At 51.6% G+C, this 12,959-nt stretch overlaps 1 protein-coding gene across 21 annotated transcripts in view; it reads right to left on the bottom strand.

Moving 5' to 3' along the window:
* The window catches only part of ptprfa (protein tyrosine phosphatase receptor type Fa), a 226,059-nt gene that overhangs the window by 150,912 nt on the left and 62,188 nt on the right, over positions 1–12,959 (bottom strand). The gene's annotated exons all lie outside the window — the stretch shown is intronic.

Here is a 12,959-nt window from a genome sequence, read left to right as displayed (position 1 = left end):
GACTTTCAAATTAAAGAAATGCAGCAAAAATTTTTGTGCAGAATCTAAATGTGAATAAGGTGTGCGTGGTGAAGTCACATTCAATTACAACACATTTAGCTATTTGGCAGGCGCTTTTATTCAAAGCGACGTACAATAAGTGCATACCAAAGGTCATTGGAACAACTGCAGAACACAGGTCCGATAAGGTACAATACCCATTTTGTAGCAGTGCACACGGTAAACATTACTCTCTGACCTAGCCTATGCCAAGTCAAACTAGGAGGCATGACAAGCTACAACATCAAGATAATGGAGGTCAACAGAACCAGTGAGAAGTCAGAGGAAACGGTCGCTTCTCACAGGCAGTGGTTCTGGATATTCCTGATCTGGTTCAGTTCACTATGCACGGGATTCCACAGCGAGTAAAATACCCATCAGTACCGAGGGTCTGATTCATGACAAGTCAGGCTGGACTCCGTAATTACCCGAAAAATTAGCCCCTCCGCCATCCCGGCCTGATAAAGTAAATCAAAGTGTCATCCGCTATCATTGCAATGCAATTAGAACGGTCTATTAGAAAAATAAAAAAAAATTGAAGGCCACTTTAAATTACCCGTGCCGCTAACTAAAAGTTCAATAATCACCTCGCGAGAATTAGGCTACTGCATACGGATCTGTGCGTCTGGTGATACTTTCCTTGGACAGGAGAGCAGATAACTGAATGACTGAAACCCAAGTGGTCACAATCTCAAGACACTCTTGCCTGACTCTGGGAAGAGCACTTGGGTTTAGCAGTCATGGACACGACAGGGACATTATGGGATTGTCACTGGTCAGATTCTCTGAGGGCAGAGCCTGCTTTTTACCTTGCTGGTGTATTTGACCCAAGCCAGCAACTGAATATTTTGTTGTGTGTTTCTGAACCAAAAAATACATTATTATTTTTGCTTATACATCGAATATTTGCTTATATTTCATATACTATTGCATGTATGTACTGAACTGTCAGCAGCACATAAGCATTCAAGGATGTCAACGATGAGCATAAATCTTATATACATATATTTCAGTCAGGGCGTGAAGCGTTTTCTGATACCGGTTCCGAGATGTAAGATAAGTCCTCAGCGGACGACAGATATCCTTCAGCGCAGACAGCTCCATTAGAATGTTCAATTTGCGGGTGGGGGGGGTGGGGGTGGGGGAGGGGGACGTGAATAATATTTCACGGCTGAAAAGCTCTCGGCGACAATGGGAAAGAAACATGTTTTTAATGAAGGGTCCGAATCGGCGGCGGCGATCTGGAAGGCGGAGGAGGCGGACGGAGCGGCGATTTACGGCTGGGGTCCCGCTGGGGGGGGGCCGGGCGTTTAATATCCCGCGCTCTGTCCCGCGCGGCGAGGCCGTTAACATCGCGCCAACGTTGCGAGAAGACTGCGGGCCAGCTGGCGCTACCGCGATATGAGGGGCGATAAATCTCGGGGGGGGGGGGGGGCGCAATAAGGGCGGATAAACGCGCGGTTGGGGGGGGGGGGGTGGACACCGAGAGCCCCTTGCCGGGTAGCGTTTCGGAGGGTGGCCCCGCGCGGCGTCGGCGGACCGACGGGCCGGGACGCCCTCCTCTCCACCCGGAGACGCTCCCTACGCGAAGACCACTGCCCCAGTGCTGGGCGGACGGAGGCTTGCGAAACTAGCTCGCCTCCCTCTTTGATCTCCCTGAGAAAAACGGCCGGGATGTTGTCTTTCCCAACTTCTGACAGGGACACAATAGCCGAGTCAGTCCGTAAGGCGACCAGAGGTCTCATGAAAGAAACACGAGGGGGGGGGGGGGGGGCAAATGGAGTACTTCAGCATTTCGGTAAACAAAAATCAAAGCGCACCAGTTCTGCCCTTCTACGTGTCCCCTGGAAGAGGACAACCTTTGTCATTCGAAACTCAACACGCGGTCTAAGCCCTTTCCTCAGGACCCGATAGCACACGGAGGGAATGGGCCAGACTGGAGCTCGTTACACACAGGCGCCAGACGAACACGCTCGAAATCAAAAGGACGGTGAAAAATTAATGGGCGCTTCAATCCTCCTAAAGTCTATTAATATTCTCAGACGGTGCAAGAGCGAACCGTACTTGATCTTACAATAAAGCCATTGACAGAAATATACTGGATTCATTACATAATGCATTCCAATCCAGTTTTGTACATATTCATTTCAAAATGGCTTAGATTTAATTACATTTCAGAAAGAAGGGGGGAGTAATTGAGCCAGGTATCAATCACTAGGCTATTTATCTTTATTAAATTAGGTTTCACAAATTCCCCTCAGATCCACACGTAGTAGCCTATATCATTTTTTTGGTTGGTTTCACATGGTGTCCAACCGCCTACTCTTTTCACCTCAATTGTTTTATTGACAATTCAAGGTCTTTAAACAGGTCCTTTAACTGGCACTAATAAACACAACGTCGTACTTTATAATACAAACTGAAGATACTTGATCTCGGCCTAGTCCTGTTACAAGCATGTAAAAGCCACGTAACGGAACGTTCTCCCAAGTTTACAGACGAAGAGGCGGAAAGATTCTGTACCATCTTGCTGAACAAAGGAAGTTTCATGCCGCATAACAGGGAATATTAATGCAGCAATATCTTTAAACATCTCTAATGGGAAAAACAGCAGACAGCGCAGACTCTCAAATGAGGAGCGCCTGCCTTCAAAAAAAAAAAAGAAAAAAAAAAAGTCTGACTCTTTTCTTTCAGTAGATATCGCAGTATTAAAATATCTTTTTAAAAATTCTGAGGCGTCAAGGAAAGCTGTGAGGCCTAATGCACTTCTCCCATTTGTATGCATTAGGAGAACCAGCTGAAATCCTAGGCTCCATTAATCTAGACAAATGGAGGAGGGAGGCGCTCCAGCGGATCTGCGAGGGTAATGCTAGCTAGCCGCCGATGACACACTTGTTAAACAGACAGCGCGGTCTCACACCCATTGTGCTCCCAGCTAGAGACCTGTCAATCAATCCCCTGTTTGTTTTAGGTGTAATGTCCTGACTTGTCCTGTTTCAACCGATACCGTATGGATTTGGGGACGGGAGGGGAGGGCATGGGGGGGGGTGGGGTGGGGGGGGTGTCTAGCCTCACCTCAAACATGGAAGTGATGAAAGATTATCCTGTCTTAACTGACAGTCCTTCAGGAAAGACTGGTGTGGGGGAGAGAGTGGGAGACAGAGAGGTGCGATTTCTATCAAGGTTGAGGCTATCACAGCACAGTTAGGGGCCTTTGTCCACTCTCAGGAGAATGGCAAAAGATGACCACATCCATAATTAACTTCCCAAAGAAAATGCGCTTTCTTGGACACTTCAAAATTTCCCCATGACCAAGCAGTCACGATCATCTCCCACCAGGAGAGAAGTTGGCTGCCAAAAATCACAAGATGGCTGCCGATTTAAAGCAATGAAGAGCTGGGACTCGCAACTGACCATGTCACTCACCAGGTCCCGTGGGGCAGAACACCACTGCGCGCGCACGCACACACACACACACACACACACACACAGACACACACAGACACACACACGCACACACGCACACGCGCACACGGCCACATGCACACACGCATTACCTCATTATGAGACACCACAGTAAAGCATACAGCAAAGGGCCCTACATTTTTCAAATTTCAGTGCTTAGACCTTACACTTTGTGATTACTCAGGGTCAATATCCACACGTCATATTTTCACAAAGATTGTAAAACTGACTAATCAGTGAGTTTACATAAGTACCTCAAAATAGTTACTTGGGGATATAAAAAGCACCCCCTCCTCCTGCTGAAAGGCTGCCCACAATGACAGAACCACAGCAGTACCTAGCTGATGCTGTGTGCACGCACGGAAACACGCACACACACACACACACACACACACACACACACCTCCCCATGCGTGACTCACGAGGCTCACCTGCTCACGGGACACACTCCACATGCCGACGTGAGGCAGCAGCGCAGGTGGAGGCGTACGCAGATCCTCCCGGACCCGGAATTTAAAGGGCCGGGAGGTTAGAGTCGGCCGACGTGCGGAAACAAGGGGAGCAACCGGGCCGGGGCCGGGGACGACTAAACGCCTGTCCCGCTCTCCGTCCGCTGGCGAAGACGCTCGACAGGGGTGGGGGGGGAGCACTGCAGTCACGATGAGAGATGCCCATGTGCATCTCCCTCACCCGCACGCCCCCTGTCACACTGCACTATTACACAAGATCTCTCCAGCATACATGCAAGTATATCAATATACTGCACAGTCACCTGCTCATACACACGCATGCCCACATATACACATACATGCACACACACACACATAAGTACACAAACACATACAGAGATACATACACACACACACACACACACACACACACACACACAAATGCATTCACACACAAACATGAACGCACATACAAACACACAAACATGCCGACAGAGTCACACACGCACGCCCACTCTCAAACTCACACTCACACCCACACCCACACACACACACACACACACTCACACCCAGATGCCTTTTCCCACATACTGTCGCACAGTGTCACACAGGCTAACCATAATAGCCGAATCCCCTCATGCGTGAACTGGAGCACGAGCCCGCGCTCGCGCTGTCACGCACTGTCACGCTGTCACACACGCTCACGCTGTCACGCACTATCGCGTCGGAAAACCAGGCGCTGACAGCAGGCGGTTACTTAGCGGGTCGCTTCAGGGGACCGCTCTTCTTAAAAAATTCACGAGAGCCAGTTTAGGCGGAGACGGCGCTAAGGGTCCCCCCCCCCGCTGGAGTCCCGGCCGGGTCGGGGCGGGTCCCGTCACGTGACCGCTACCTTTCCCCCGCGGCCCGCCGGGCTACCCGCCACCCGCCGAGCGTCCGCTGGGACGCGGCCAGGAGGCTTTGGTCAGCCCGGCAGAGAGGGGGGCGGCCATTTTGACACGAGGCCGCGGGGTCTAGAAACCGCCGCCGGCGGCGGAGCCTCTCTGGAGCGGCCCGGAGAGGGACGGAGACCGCGGGACAATTCTCGCGTTGTGCGCCGCTCCGGCTGGCCGGGATGCGAATTAATTACCCAGGGGTGCTCCGGGAGGCGAGGCGTTCAAATGCCACCATTGATTCCGCTTCTACAGTAACAATAACGTGTGGTCTCTCTGCTTTGTTAGAGAAAACAAAGGGGGCCTATTATCACCATAAGTGATGGGGACTTTTTTTCCTGTAAGTGTAAAGTAGTTTTTCAAGTTTTAAAAAATTTTTTAAACGGTGGTAATAAAATGACTTTGAAAACCTGTATTCCTCACAGTGGGCATTAAAGAGCTGTATCAGTATAGGCCTATATGTAGAAAAATTCTGGAATGTTCTGGCTGCAAAACAGCCCAACAGCAAAGCCCAACAGCAAAAGTAGCAGTGTGTGTGTGTGTGTGTGTGTGTATGTGTGTGTGTACGCACGGAGAGCGCATGTACGCGTTTCAAACACGTGTAATCAGTGGTCCAAAAATGACTGGAGAAGTTTTTTGTTCTAATTTAAGAATTCTGAATTTTTGAACACCGGTGTTAGATGTTTAGCTCTTGGCAACAGATGGAAGTGCAAGACCAATTTGATATTTGATTAAAAGCATCAAAAAGAAGTTTCTCGGCAAGGCAAAGACAAGCGTGGGGAGGATGACACACCGTGAAGCTGGAAATTAACAGTCAGAATACGCGCAGGTTGTTTGGACAGGCAGCTTCAAGTGACACAAATCCGACATCGCATATCCGATACATATTTCATCTTTTTTCCTTGAAAGGGAATTTTCGATTTAGATTTGGACCACGTGCGTATAGCCTCCTAAATCCGATCTAGCGTATGTGATAACATGGCCGTGTGGCTTGTGTCTGACTGGTCAGACAGTCTCCGTTTATTTTTTCCATCGCTCCCCACCGGACAGCGTTGACTGACATCATAATTTCACGACAGGAATGAGCGCCCGTCGAAGCATACGAATCCAGAATTATCGCACGGACATTCGCCCGGAAAGTCCTGATCCGATTCCAGCATTAAGGCCCGGTTTCTAAGCGAAGAATTTAGGCGGGAAACCAAAACGAGGCCGGATCTCCGCGACCACTCCCCGCTGTCGTCGAGCTCGACGCCCCCGACGTCGGGCTAACGCTGACGATGATTTGCCCCGGGACACGGAGGGCCGCGCCGCGACGACGGCGGCGCTAACCGCCGATCGTTCCCGCTGTCGCCGGGGAGACCGGCGTCTGCCTGTCGAGAGCGGCGCCGGGGGCGATGGGTCGGGAGCGAGGACGATCGATCGATGCTCCGCCGACGCGCGTCCCGCATCGCGCCGAAAGGTTCCTCGGGACCGCGGCCCGAAAAGCGAGCGGCGTCCTCGCTGACGAGCGGCTCCCCCTCCCCCGCCGCTCCACGCCCGCACGGGTACCCCGTTTTTCTGCGCGAAGGTCGCGCAGCTTCGCACGGGTCCACAGTCCGCTGTGCGGCAGAAAGGTTCAGTGGGAGGTGGGGGGGGGGGGGGGGGGATTTTGGAAAGGGGGGGGAGCTCGACAACTGCATTCCGACGCGAGACAGAAATAGGTCAGCCGTCATTCGTAGACGTACGCCGAGTATTAAAAAACGGCAAATCCCGTTCAGAGCCGCCATCTGCTACCGAGCCCGGATTCGGTCGACGGTCTGACACGACAAGTGCTTTGTCGTCTCCGTCTAGAACAGCGCCGCCGCCGCCCCCCCCCCTTCGACGACGCTAACGCATGAATATGTAACGCGTTCCTCAAAGGCTTATTTGAGAAGGGAGCCAGCTGTCTTCCTTCCAAAAAAAAAAAACCAGGATGAATTTCATGAAAAGCTGCATGCTTTAAAAAAAAGACAGACCAACACAATCGGGGTCAATTTCACTGTGATTCTGCCTGTTCAGGAAATTAATGGAAATTCAGCTAATTCTTTGAAAAATCCTCACAGAACATGGTCTTTGTTAGTCCATGATCAAGCGAACTGAAACGGACTACTGCCTGTCGTAATAACGCTGCTATTACAGCGGCATTGGGCGGAAGCTGGACGTTCTCGCATGGCTGTGAGACCAGGTGAGAGAGGGATTTCGTGAAACTGAGACGTGCGGTACCTCCAGCCAACTGCCTCCTCTTCTCTCTTTCCCTGAGAGTAAACTTGCCATATCAGTTATCCTGAGGCACACAGAATAGGCGTTCTACCACAGATGGCTGCTGTTAGCCTATCCCTTGCTTACTGCGCAACCCGCGTATGACACAGACGAGCACTTCCTCAAAATTTTTCAGAAAAAATAGAGAGAAAAAAAAACAAAGGTAGCATGTTACAGGTATATAGCCTAAGTGCCAATTTCAGATGCATAGCTGGTCAACTGAGTTAATCAGTGGACTGTGATTTCGGAGGGATGTTGATAAGCATGTTCTGCTATACAATGAATTCCACGGGCCCAACAGTATTCCTGTTCCACTGCATTACAGTTTACGTATTCCACCGATCTACTGAAATCACAACTGTGCCACTCTGATAATGCCATTATTCAAAGTTGCTGTATTAAAATGTGCACACAGAGCTTACTGTATAGTCAGCACACATTATGTGTGTTTGCTATTCTATATTTATTCAATAATTGAATTGTAAGCATTTAATGTAGCCTACACTCTTTACACAAAAATTAATAATTACAATATTTTAATAATTAACTACATAATTATTATTATTATTCTTATTATTATTATTATTTATTTTTTAAATTATAATTATAATTATTATTAGCAGTGGCAGCAGCAGAAGAGTGGGTGGTCTTTAACTCGCACAGCCCCCCCCCCCTAAAAGCACACAGTGGCGATTGTGAAAAGGCTGACTTCATCAAAAGGGTAGCCTCCCCCCTTTACGGGGGGCCCTAAAATTGAGTTGTTTTCTGTCAGTGGTCCCCGGTGTCGTTACAGCGACAACAGCCAAAGGGTATGAATCACCCCTGTTTACTAAACAGAGCGGCATCCTTTACGAGCGGAAGACTCGCGCAAAATGCCGAGGATTAGCAATCAAATTAGTAAACGGGGAGAACGCGTCAGCGGGCCTCCGAGCCGCATTCATCTGAGGTTTGAGTGACGCTCCTGTCGAGATGGCGGGTTTGGATGATGCGCCGCGGGAAAAAACGCGAGCTCTCCCCGATCTTTTCTGAAGCTCTGAAAAGCTTCTTTTTTTATCACAGGGTGTAAACATAATTCTGTCCTCGTGCTTAGCCAGCTCCTTAAGAATAATCTGTCCCATAGAAAACGTTGACCAAAAAAAAAGTCACGGTAAACACCCAATTCATTCGGTGCCTCGAAACGGGAGTTGAGGCGGCGCGGGCTATTTGCGGCGGGACGGGGCGGGGCCAGAGGGGACCGCGTGCTCGCGCTCCGGGATGTGAACCCCGGGGTCTCCGCCGCCCAGCTGGAACCCAATTTTAGCGCCCGGCCATTGTTCCCGCGTACCTCCAGTCCCCGCTGGGAGTACAGCAGCGGCTGGAATGTCTTTGTCGCATGGTGCCCTGCCCCCCACCCGCCACCCTCCTCAAGAAGCAGCCAATTTGGGCCACCCCCCTCCAACCTCCCCCCCCCCCACAATCCCCCAACCCCCAACCCCCGAGCAGCAGAGCTATAAATAATAAAAGCGCACTAATGAAATGAAATTTATCTCAATTCATCTTCCCAAACAAGCCTCGCTCTGCGTCCGGGGAGGCTGGGGGCTGGTGGAGGGGGTGGGGGTGGGGGGGGGACACCGCCGCGTGTGCGGAGGGTGACTTTGAGGGGAACAAAGGCCGGCGCGGGCATGACGATAACTAATGGGGCCCCTGTGCCAGGCCCTTCTCCCGGTTCTTAATCACGGGTGGAGCGTCGCTGCTCGGGCCCCGATCTCCCAGTGACCCCCCCCGGGCTCGCAAAAAAGGCAAGGCTCCGTACGCGCTTCGCCGCGGGGTTCGAGGCCAGCCGCGTCTTCCGGAACGCCGCGCCGGACTAGGGTTCCCGCGGCACACGGGCCTGCTTTGGATTGGACCAGACCCGGGATCGACCTACCAATCGAGCCCTCCGCACCGACTGACTCGAACCGACCGCCGCCTGCAAGGTCAAACCGGGCAGAACGATAGCGGAGGTTGTATGGAAAGTGGTAATTCACCTCAACAAAGAACCTAATTAAAAGGGACGCTGTGCTGTCCTTGACTAAAATGTGTAAGGCCTGCTGTGCTAATTAGCAGGCACGGTCGCTAAGTCTCCAAAGTTAACTTTCAAATGTTATTCTCCACAGGTCTAGCAAAGCCCATTTGACCACAGAGCCAGTGTAACCTGGTGGATCAAGATTGTCATGGCAACAGGACTGCCTCTACTGCCTGCCAAGAAATGGAGAAATGAAAAAAGTGATTGAGCACATTCTGGTAGTGTGCTTTAGAGATGTCTGCAGTAATGCAGCCCACAGTTCATCTGAGCCAAAAAAAAGTTATTTAAAAAATGATTATTATTATTTTTTTTGCATTTTTGCAAACAGTCCCATACGTTAACGCAAAACTGAACGGGACTTGACAACTGACTGTATATTTGAATAAAAACGGTGGGTTTATGTAATTGGGTCAGCTCATTTCTTTTCTGTCTGACCATTTATTTTGTGAAAGAGACAGATTAAGAGGTAGCTTGTTGTCCAGGCTGCATGCACACACTTCCGTAAGAAACCCAGCTTGAGAGGCAGGGCGACAATCGAAGATTTTACAGTCTCAAGACGGTCTCAGGTTTCGCTTTTCCCACCATGAAGTGCCATAAATGTGTTGCAAAACCCGAATTAGCCAAAGCCGGCACAATTCAGCACGGAGGAGTCGCGTAAGGTTACGCTGCACATGAGAATGATTTGATTGCGCATTATTGGGCGTGAAACGTGGCCACTTTGACGATTAAGACCAAAACCGAGCGAAACACCGACACTTTCAAGTGCCCCAATTAACATAAGCTCCTTACGCAGCGTGAGATTCGACAGGAGATCCGCCAAAGCCGCGCTGGGACGGAATCCCCCCAGCGAGGCGGAGTAACCGCACCGGGGAACCGCCGTATTCCAGAAGGTTACCTTCACCGTGTCCGATTCACCTGGATGGAGGGCCTCCACCTGAGAAGCGCGCAGAATGTCCTCCATTTTGTTTCCCACCCCCCGGAATAATTTCAACTCTGCCGAAAAACGGCTGAACGCACGCGGCTCCCCCTCCCTCCTCTTCGGCTCAGAGCGCTGTCGAGCAGCCGCCGCGAACCTCGGGCCATGTCCTCCGAGGCGCCCCCTCGCTCGCCGTCCAGCGCGCCGGAGATCAGAGAGCATCGAGCGCGGAGGAACGTGGGAGCGGAACCGAAGCGCAGGTGAAAGATCGGCTGCATCGGTCGAATCGCTTCGCGTTCTCGTTTCATCTTTTCTCGTTCGTCGAATACCAAGGAGCAGATTCTCCCAGCGTGACGACGGCGTGTGATCGTCACAGTGCCGTTCTGAAAGCGTCGAAGTAAAGTCGCGCCGACCAAAAAAAGGTCTTCTTTTGTAGTCAGACTCAAAAAGCCTCCATATCTCCATATGCAACAATTTGCATGCGCCGATCGTCAGTCAGCATTTACGGGTAAAAACGAGGAGATTCATTTGCATCGCTCTGCTACTGAATTTTGTCACGCTCTTTAGGTGGTCTGACAAGTCAGCACCTGTAAAGCAACATTACCAAACACACAACATGGCTCCTTTTTTTTTGAAGTACGTATCATTTTGGATGTTTTTTTTAATGGAGTTGACGGGGACAATGATGTCTGGTCCCACATGGGAACCGAACGGTTCAATTCTGACACCTTCGCTGCACGCGCCCCGAGGTGGGGGAAGGTGTCCTTTAACGCAGCGGTTCCAGCAAAGCTGAGCCCCTGAACGGGCCGCCATACTCATAGAAGTGCGTGCGCGCGACATGTAGGGGCACGGCGAGGGACTCGCTGACGCATTCCCAGCATGCCTTTCTGTCGGGAGGTTCGTGAGTCACGCAAGCCGCTCTCCCGAGGATGCCGCTCGCGCGGAAAAGTGTGGGAGCCCCGTTAGGGTATCAAAGGCCTACTTTTACTACAAGAGCTCTACCTAAATACACTTTCTTCTAAGAGACAGGAGAAAGAAAAAAAAATCCCTCCACCAATGGCCCGTGAGTTGTACGTGCGTAGGATCTGTACGCCGTGCACGCCTAACACAAAAAAGATGCGATAACCAAACGTTACCTCGCCGTGCGGCTACCTCCTCTGCGGCTTCGTCCGCTGTCGCGGCGCGTGAGACGCTTCGCGCTCGACCCTCGGAATGGCCGCCGCAGGACATTAACTCCCGTCGAAACGCGCGCGTTCCTCCGGACCGGGCCTTCTGCAGCGAGTGCCAGAGCTCATCGGCGTCGCCCCGGGTGTGTAACTGGGTCTCCCGGCCGCCGCGGCCGAGCGCTAACAGCCAGGCCCGAGCGCACCGGGCCCGGGACCGTCACACTTCCCCCGTCACGACTCCAAAGTGACTTTGGGAGCTGTGTGTGTGTGTGTGTGTCACGGTGCCCGTGGTGGCCGAAGTAGGGAGGCGAGGGAAGGGGGGGGGGGGGGGGGCAGGTCCACGGGAAGATAAATCAGCTCTCGAAATACCGCGAAACGGACCTCCTTTGTCTTGCGTCACGACAACAGAACAGAAGCAACGCTTCGAGCCAAATGTACTCAGAGGCCAAAAAGTAGGAACACCGCCACGTTCTATAACCACAAAACTGCCCTACTTTATCAGTTGCCTACTCTCCTCAAACGATTGTACGTTTTTAATGTTACACTGTGAATATTATCCACAAATCCAATTTTGCTCTTTTTTTCAGGGTACTGAAAAGGCCATTTTAAAATTAGTTATATGTACAATAACAATCCCTGAAAATAATCCATATGGGCGAGCTCCTGTTTCTTACCCTTAGTGGATACACCTTATGCAAACATCAGAAAACCCATACCCATCTAACTAGGCTAAACTTGAGAGATAAAGGATTCCACGAGACGCAGTGCTGCTGTCCTGCTACTGCTCAATAAATACCTTCAGATAGGCGGTAGGACGCTACTGCTCAAAAATCTGATCTTCTCTGAGCCGGTCTTTGAAATTCCCAGCAGATAAAGGCTTTGCGTGTTCCCGTCAAGTGGAAGAGGAATTCAAGCGAAACACCGTTTCTAAAAAGGCGGCGAATACGTGGCAGGACGGAGAAGTTTTGCAGCTGGGTTTTGATGCCCCGCCGAGCGCGACAGGACGCCGCCGGCGACCCCCCCCCGGGTTTAATCCCGCCGCGCGCGAACCTGCGGCACCAGCTCCGACCGCGAAGGGAAGACCCCCCCCCCCCCCCCGTCCAAACAAAGCCGAGAAGTTTTCGCGGTAATAATTAACGCCGGCGACAACACAATGAGACCGGTGCCTAAATGCAGACTGAAAACTAACACAAAGGCGGGATTAGCTACATTAACCCAGGAATCTCAGGGGCAATTAACCTGCGGCGAGTCAGCGACCCCCCCCCCCCCCCCAAACCCCCCAAACCCCCCCGAACCGCCGAGCGGGGCCGGCTGCCGCGGAGGGGGATTTGGGAGACGTGACAAAGGCAGGGATAATAAAAAAGCTCCCAATCTCAAGTCATAAACAAAGAATGCAGGGGTCAATGGGACTGTGCTGGAGCAGAGGCAATTTTGTGTGCGTGGGGGGTGGGGGGTTTGGGGGGGGGTCCGGCTCCGGCAGGTCTCCGGCCACTGTTTCCTCGGCACCTGTGCGAAGATGCACAGCGCAGCACTGTGAAGCAGGGGGTTCTGTGAAGGAGGCAGACGCTCGGCCTCTCTCTCGTTCTCTCTTACCGCCAACGCACGCCCATCCATTACCACTCAGCTGCCTGTGGAATCGCTCCGAAACGAGACTGCGTGTGAATTCTAGGC

This window comes from Anguilla anguilla, chromosome 4, assembly GCF_013347855.1.
Source record: "Anguilla anguilla isolate fAngAng1 chromosome 4, fAngAng1.pri, whole genome shotgun sequence".
NCBI lineage: Eukaryota > Metazoa > Chordata > Actinopteri > Anguilliformes > Anguillidae > Anguilla > Anguilla anguilla.
The sequence above is the reverse complement of the archived record's forward strand: the minus strand, read 5'-3'. Positions and strand labels throughout refer to the sequence as shown.